Below are 6738 nucleotides of genomic sequence, written 5' to 3'. Positions count from 1 at the left end.
TTTTTTGTTTTTGAGATGGAGTTTTGCTCTTGTTGCCCAGGCTAGAGTATGATGGTGCAATCTCGGCTTACTGCAACCTCCACCTCCTGGGTTCAAGCGATTCTCCTGCCTCAGTCTCCTGAGTAGCGGGGATTACAGGTGTGTGCCACCATGACTGTCCAATTTTTTGTATTTTTAGTACAAACAGGGTTTCATCTTGTTAGCAAGGCTGGTCTCGAACTCCTGACCTCAGGTGATCCGCCTGCCTCAGCCTCCCAAAGTGCTGGGGTTACAGGCATGAGCCACCGTACCTGGCCTCAATGCAGCACCTTTTAGGAGTTGTGTAATTTGCTTAAATGAAAGGCTTAAGATGTAATATGAAATTATGTTGAATACTATAGAGGAAATTTACAACAAAACTCAGACACATAGAGATATTTTATTCAGTTTCAGAAGAATAATCAGAAAAATATATGGTTAGAAAAACAAAAATTTCAGAAAAACATGTCATTTTGTTGTCTTTTTTTTTTTTTTGCCTTCACAGTTTTGAATGTCTCCTTTCCACAAAATATAATCACAAATGAGTCCTATAAGAATTTGAATGAGGGCTAGGAAATTGAAGTGGAAAATTAAAAGCATTGGAATTGGAAGGCAAAGAACTCAGGATAGCTAGACAACTGTCAGAAGTAATTATTCAGTAATTTTACCCAAACTAAGCTTCAGCTCTGTTTACTGCAAACTCAGCAGAACATGATCAATCTGGATAACCTCATACTCTTTTTACTAGAGATGACACCAATTTTGTGAAAAAGTGTATTTCCAAAACCAACTGAACCAGCTTCAAAGTAAGGAGTACATGGTCGAACAAACCTGATAGTAGTCAGTTGATGGTAATAGCTTTAAATACATGAATTTTAATTGTCTTACATAATTATACAATGCAGGAACTGCTGAAAAATATTAGCAAAATGCCCAAAATGTTCTTTAAATCACACTAAACCTATTATTTTGTTTCTTTTGAAAATTTAGTAGATTACCAAAGCTTGGGAAGTAATTGCTTGTTCAGAAGACTGCGTGTGGAGCACACATTCATATGAATACCTCAGACAAATTTAAATAATTCTTTGAAGACAGAGCTATGCAAATCTTAAAGTACTTTGGAAAAGGAAATCTAGTCAACAAAAACTGCAAACTTCTTGAAGGCAAGAGTCATCTCTCACTTATCTAAATCTCTGTGGTGCTTGGCACAAAGCTCTGGTGTTGAGCAAATTTAAAGAGTGGATGCAATACCAAGACTTACAGGCTCACTTATAAGGTTTTTTTTTATCATGTAATGTTTGACAAGTATCTGTTTAAAAGTGACTATTAAATGTTTAATAGGAATTGTACTCTAATTAGAGTAGAAAACTATGAATCATAAATAATTGTGCTTTAAAATCTATTGAGCATTTCTTTATTCTGTCCTTGATCTGAAGCTGCATAAGATAATTACAAATAACAATATACCCACCTATTCTGTCCTATAATAATGAAAAGCAAAACCGTCTTCTCTCTTAGAACACTATCTAATGCTTGCTGTCGATAAAGCTTAAAAGAAAAAAAAATATTTTTTAGGTTCACTCCCAAGATCTATGTATCAGTCTTTGCATCATGTGCTACAGTAGGCTTTTTGCCTGGATTAGATAACATATTTTTAAGACATATTTTCTGTTAAATAGTATATGATTGTCAATCGAAGTTTCTTGATGATGATTCTGCCAAAGGAAAACAGGACAATTCTCTTTTCACTTTTTTTATCCAAAGCCATTTCTGAAATTCATCAGTTTTCCATAAAGAGTCATCTGACATTCTGCGTAGCATTACTCCAGATTCACTATATGATATCTTTCTATCTTCTCAGACTCATAGCTATAAAAGAATTTACACATTTTTGGCTGCTCTTTGTCTCAATCATACCATTTCTCTAAAAAGATATTTTCTTAGAATGCTTTTTTACTTAAAAATCAAGGATCAACAACTGTTATCAGCAACATTCTGGCCCAGAACTGTGCGAATAGAGTAGGGGAAGGATGGTTTGAGTGAGAAGACTGCTCTGGCAAAACAGAATCTTATTTTGATCAGCATTTGTACCACATGAAATATGTTTTCAATTTGAAATGGGGAACTCACTGACATTGCCAAAGAACTTTGTACATTGTAGGTAATTTTATTTGGGCTAGAATGGTACATAGATTAAAATCCCAACTTTTTGCCAGAATACCATGATGACTGTATTTTGTATTTTGCAACCTGATTTGGGAGTTTGGCAAACTGATTCATAAACTAATAAAGTTAGAAGTATTCAAATAGACCACCTGAAAATCATCTGCCTTTAGGAAGTGTGTTTTAAAACATTCTGTGATTCTTTCCATTTCAACAGATATGGAGAGTCTCTCACAAATATGTCTATTTTGAATATATCATCACTATATGAGGATTTGATGAATCTGTCATTAATTCAACATATTCCTTTCATAAATATGAACAGTCTTTATATTATATATAGATGTCAATTACACATTTTCAGAATTGTGTGAATCATGACACAACTATGGGTTCAACATATGCACATTATACAGTGAATAAAAAGACTTCCCCAAGCCTTTTCATGGTCAATGCCAAAAATATGTATTTATATATTAATTCTATTTCAGCACACTTCACTCGGATACTTACTGAAATTCTAGCATACTTTGAAAAGTGCATCAGTGATGCAAAGATTTAGGTAACTATACTCATGATAAACAGCAACAACAAAATAATCTCATTAATAGCTATATGGGCAACCCTTAGTTGCCTTGATTATACGTGGATCTTAACCATCAGGGCAAAATGAATGCATGTCCACCTTCTTAGGATTTACTTTGCATTGGGAGAGTTACTTCAACAGTAATTCTATTTCTAGGCCAGTTTTGAAATATTCTTTACATACATTTATCTTTAAGCTTTTGGTGGGGCAGTCTTTGCTAATATGTTGACAATTATGTAGCCTAATTGATTCTCTTGCTGTTCTTCTAACATGAACTGTTCAAATCTAAGCTTTTCCATGTCACTCTCTCTGCCTGAGAAGGTGTCACACATATGTCCAAGGCTCACTCACCCGCCTCATTCAGCTCTCCGCTCAAATGTTTCCTCCCCAGAAAGGTGTTTCTGATTATCTGATTCAAACTAGCATACACATTCTCAAGTCAACCTCTTACCCTTAGCCTGTTTTAGTTGGCTTGATAGCACTTGCCTCCACTAGATACTACACTACATAATTACTACTATATTTATTTATCTCCTCTACCAGAATGTAAGTTCCATTAATACAAGTGTTATGCCTGTTTTTCACTACTTTATTCCATGACCTAGAGGAGTATTTGACATGTACAGGGCATGAATTATGTCTGTGATCAAATTTAATCCAAGACACTAAATTTCTTTGTTATTAATATATTTCTCTGTTAAAGATTTTTCTATTTCATGGCCAGGTGCGGTGGCTCACGCCTGTAATTAATCCCAGCACTTTGGGAGGCCGAGGTGGGTGCATCACAAGGTCAGGAGATCAAGACCATCCTGGCTAACAAGGTGAAAACCCGTCTCTACTAAAACTACAAAAAACATTAACTGGGCGTGGTGGTGGTGGGCACCTGTAATCCCAGGTACTTGGAGACTGAGGCAGGGAAATGGCGTGAACTTGGGAGGCGGGCTTGCAGTGAGCCGAGATGGCGTCACTGCACTCCAACCTGGGTGACACAGCAAGACTCTTGTAGGTACCAAAACTGTATGCACCCAAATTTATTAGATCCTACTTTCTTTTCCCTCATTAAGAATAAATAAAAAAATATAGGATTCATGTGTAACACTGACATATAACACTTGGACTGAAAAACCCACAAAACTGCTGGCTGGCTCAGTAGTAATAGATATGTAAATTATTAATAATATGGCATTTCATTTAAAATATTTTAAGGGACATATACTAGATTAATCAAAGTCCTTAAAGTTTTACTTCACACTGAATGGCCTAATAATGTGTAAAGTGTATTTTATTTCTAGGTTTATTTTCCTAAGTGAAGGTAATTTCAATCATCTTGAAATGTTAGTCCTTTAAAATGGCATCTACGACATAGCATAGAAAAAGAATAGTTGCATTGCTGTATTATTTATCCACAATTTAAAAAATATTTTCACTTTTCACAGTTGTCTTTTACCATAATATTAAATTTTAGTAAAATAAAAATGCATTTGCTTGACAATAGTGATTTGTTTTGAGATGGAATGCCTGGAAGTAATAATCACTTGGTGATATATTCTATTTCACTTATAAATAACATATCTATACAGGACATGACTTTCAATAGTGTACTGAATAGTGTAGGCCAATTCTATTTCTCATCAGCCTTGGTATTGGTAAGTATTTTGTTAGCAACATGCAATGGGAAGTGGTATTCCAGGATCTTCCGATACTCCATTTTCTCTTCATTTTTTTTTTTTTTCCTTTTTAGAGTAAAGTGAAAGCAAGTTTATTTGATAAGAAAAAAAAAAAAAGGCTATCCACTGGCAGAGCAGCTTCCATTTGCTTAAAGTGATTTTAATTTATCTTAAGCTATCGATAATATCAACTAATTTAGAAAAATCTAGAGATGACATTGAAAGCAATAATAATTTGCTCCTTAGAACTCAGTAAGCAAAGTAGTCCTGTGTCATGCTGCCACATCTTGTTCACATGGGTGATCACATGCAGTTATGACAGCATAACTGCAAGGGTATTTTCAATATGCACCTGAAAGAAAGTAATATTTTCCCCACAACACAGATGCAGAAGAGCCTGAAGAAGTCTGTTCTGCAGTGAGTCAGTCTATGCAACCCTACCCTCAAAATCTGAGAGACTGAAGAAAGAAGCTGACATATCCAGTTGCTCAGAAAGAATCATTCAATGGGGACTTATGAACAGAAGCCATGCTTGTGCCTCAGGCAATGGAGAGACAAAATGGCGGATCTCTGCACCATTAACCCCCAGTCCAGGCATTATATATCATAGGAGAGAAACGTGTAGGACAATTGAAGTTGACCCCTCATGGAAATGCAAGACTGCTATGTAAATCTGCCTAAGGTCAGGATTTACAGTTAGTACAAGCTCTTACACAAGGAATCATAGATAAACTGGAAATATTAGAGGCATTCCCAGAACAGGAGTTAATCTGAAGCCGACATGGAAGATGAGCATCCAAAATGGAGTTGCTCTGGCCTCTACAGAGTAGAGCAACTGTATTCTAGGAAATCCAATAAAACTTGACAGGGGATGGATTAAAATTCTCAGGTCATAATTTTATGTGTGAACATGCAAGTAACTACCAACCATTCATTTGTGGGGATTGCTAATCTGTTAATTTGCCTATAATCCCTCCTCCCCATAGTACACCATATGTCACTTCAACATTTCGATAAATTAAATATTACTGTCCATTTTAAAGTGAGACCTTCATTTCATAGATTTCTGATTTATTTTAATATAAATATTGGCCTTGCTTCAGTAGAACAGATTTCCAAGAAGAACCAAAGACTAGAAATTGTCCTATGAGAATTCCATCATGTTCCTAAACTGGGATTGATTAGTCAAGGGAATAGTAATTCTCTATCTCACAAAGAATTCTTAGAGAATAAGAGTAATCTTGGCACCAAGTTCCTCTCCCTTTACTCTTAGGTATAATCATGTTTATCATCTTACATTTAGCTCTGTTCTAAATTATAGAGTTTATATTCTTGAGGACATTGAGATGTTTCAGAGTTTTTTTTTTTAACTGTATTCTGTTTTAAGTTACACAAAGCAATGAACATGTTTCCATATTTGGAGAATAAATTTATAAAATTCATAGAGAAATACTAAAACATGTTGGCTCATCACAGGTGACAAAAAAAGAGAAGATCAGATCATTATCTTACATTCCGTGTTTCAACCTAAAGGAATATCATGATTTAGATTAAACTCACATTATACTTCCTAATCTGAAACCAAAAAATAATAATATCAACATTATTAAATAACAAAATAATTCTGGCATATACCTCAATCTGTGGGTGTTAATATACATATTGTTAAAATTCCTATTAAATATGGTACAGTCAGTATTAAAGGATAGTATTCTCAATGAATATTAGGTTTGGGGCAGATATTTAATTAAATATGTTCTGAGATTGTGAGGTAATTTTTAAAAGTCCTGTTATTTAAGATGTAACTATGACTCCTGAAAACAGAGGTTTGTCTTGGCTAAGACAGCATGTACAGTTTCTTTAGAATTATGCAGCAGAGTAATCAATAAATTAAAGACGCATATGTAGAGTGGAGCTTTCGCTATCATTCTTTCTACCCACCCTTGGACTTAGAGAATTTTGGGCTGGGTCCTTGGAGAAAATCAGACCCAGACATTTTTCCATAATTAGCTTTAATTCATTGCTGCTTCTACGGCTATAAGACTGATCTAAAGCTGGTCTTCAGTGAACACATTCTACTGGGAATTTCCAAACATTTATTGCCAGAATGCTTAAACCAGCTTCACAACAAAGTCAGTCCCCTAAGATCAACTTAGTCTAGCCTCATTATACTCCAGGGAAACCTAAGAACTCTGACACGTAGGAATGCACTAAAGTGACTTTAAAATACCTGTTCTGGCAATGATCCATATTCACATTTTTTAAAAAGAAAATGATGTTGCTCATATACAGTTCAAGCAGCCA

Source organism: Colobus angolensis, unplaced genomic scaffold (assembly GCF_000951035.1).
Source record: "Colobus angolensis palliatus isolate OR3802 unplaced genomic scaffold, Cang.pa_1.0 Scaffold280, whole genome shotgun sequence".
Taxonomy (NCBI): Eukaryota; Metazoa; Chordata; class Mammalia; order Primates; family Cercopithecidae; genus Colobus; species Colobus angolensis.
Note: the sequence above shows the minus strand (reverse complement) of the source record.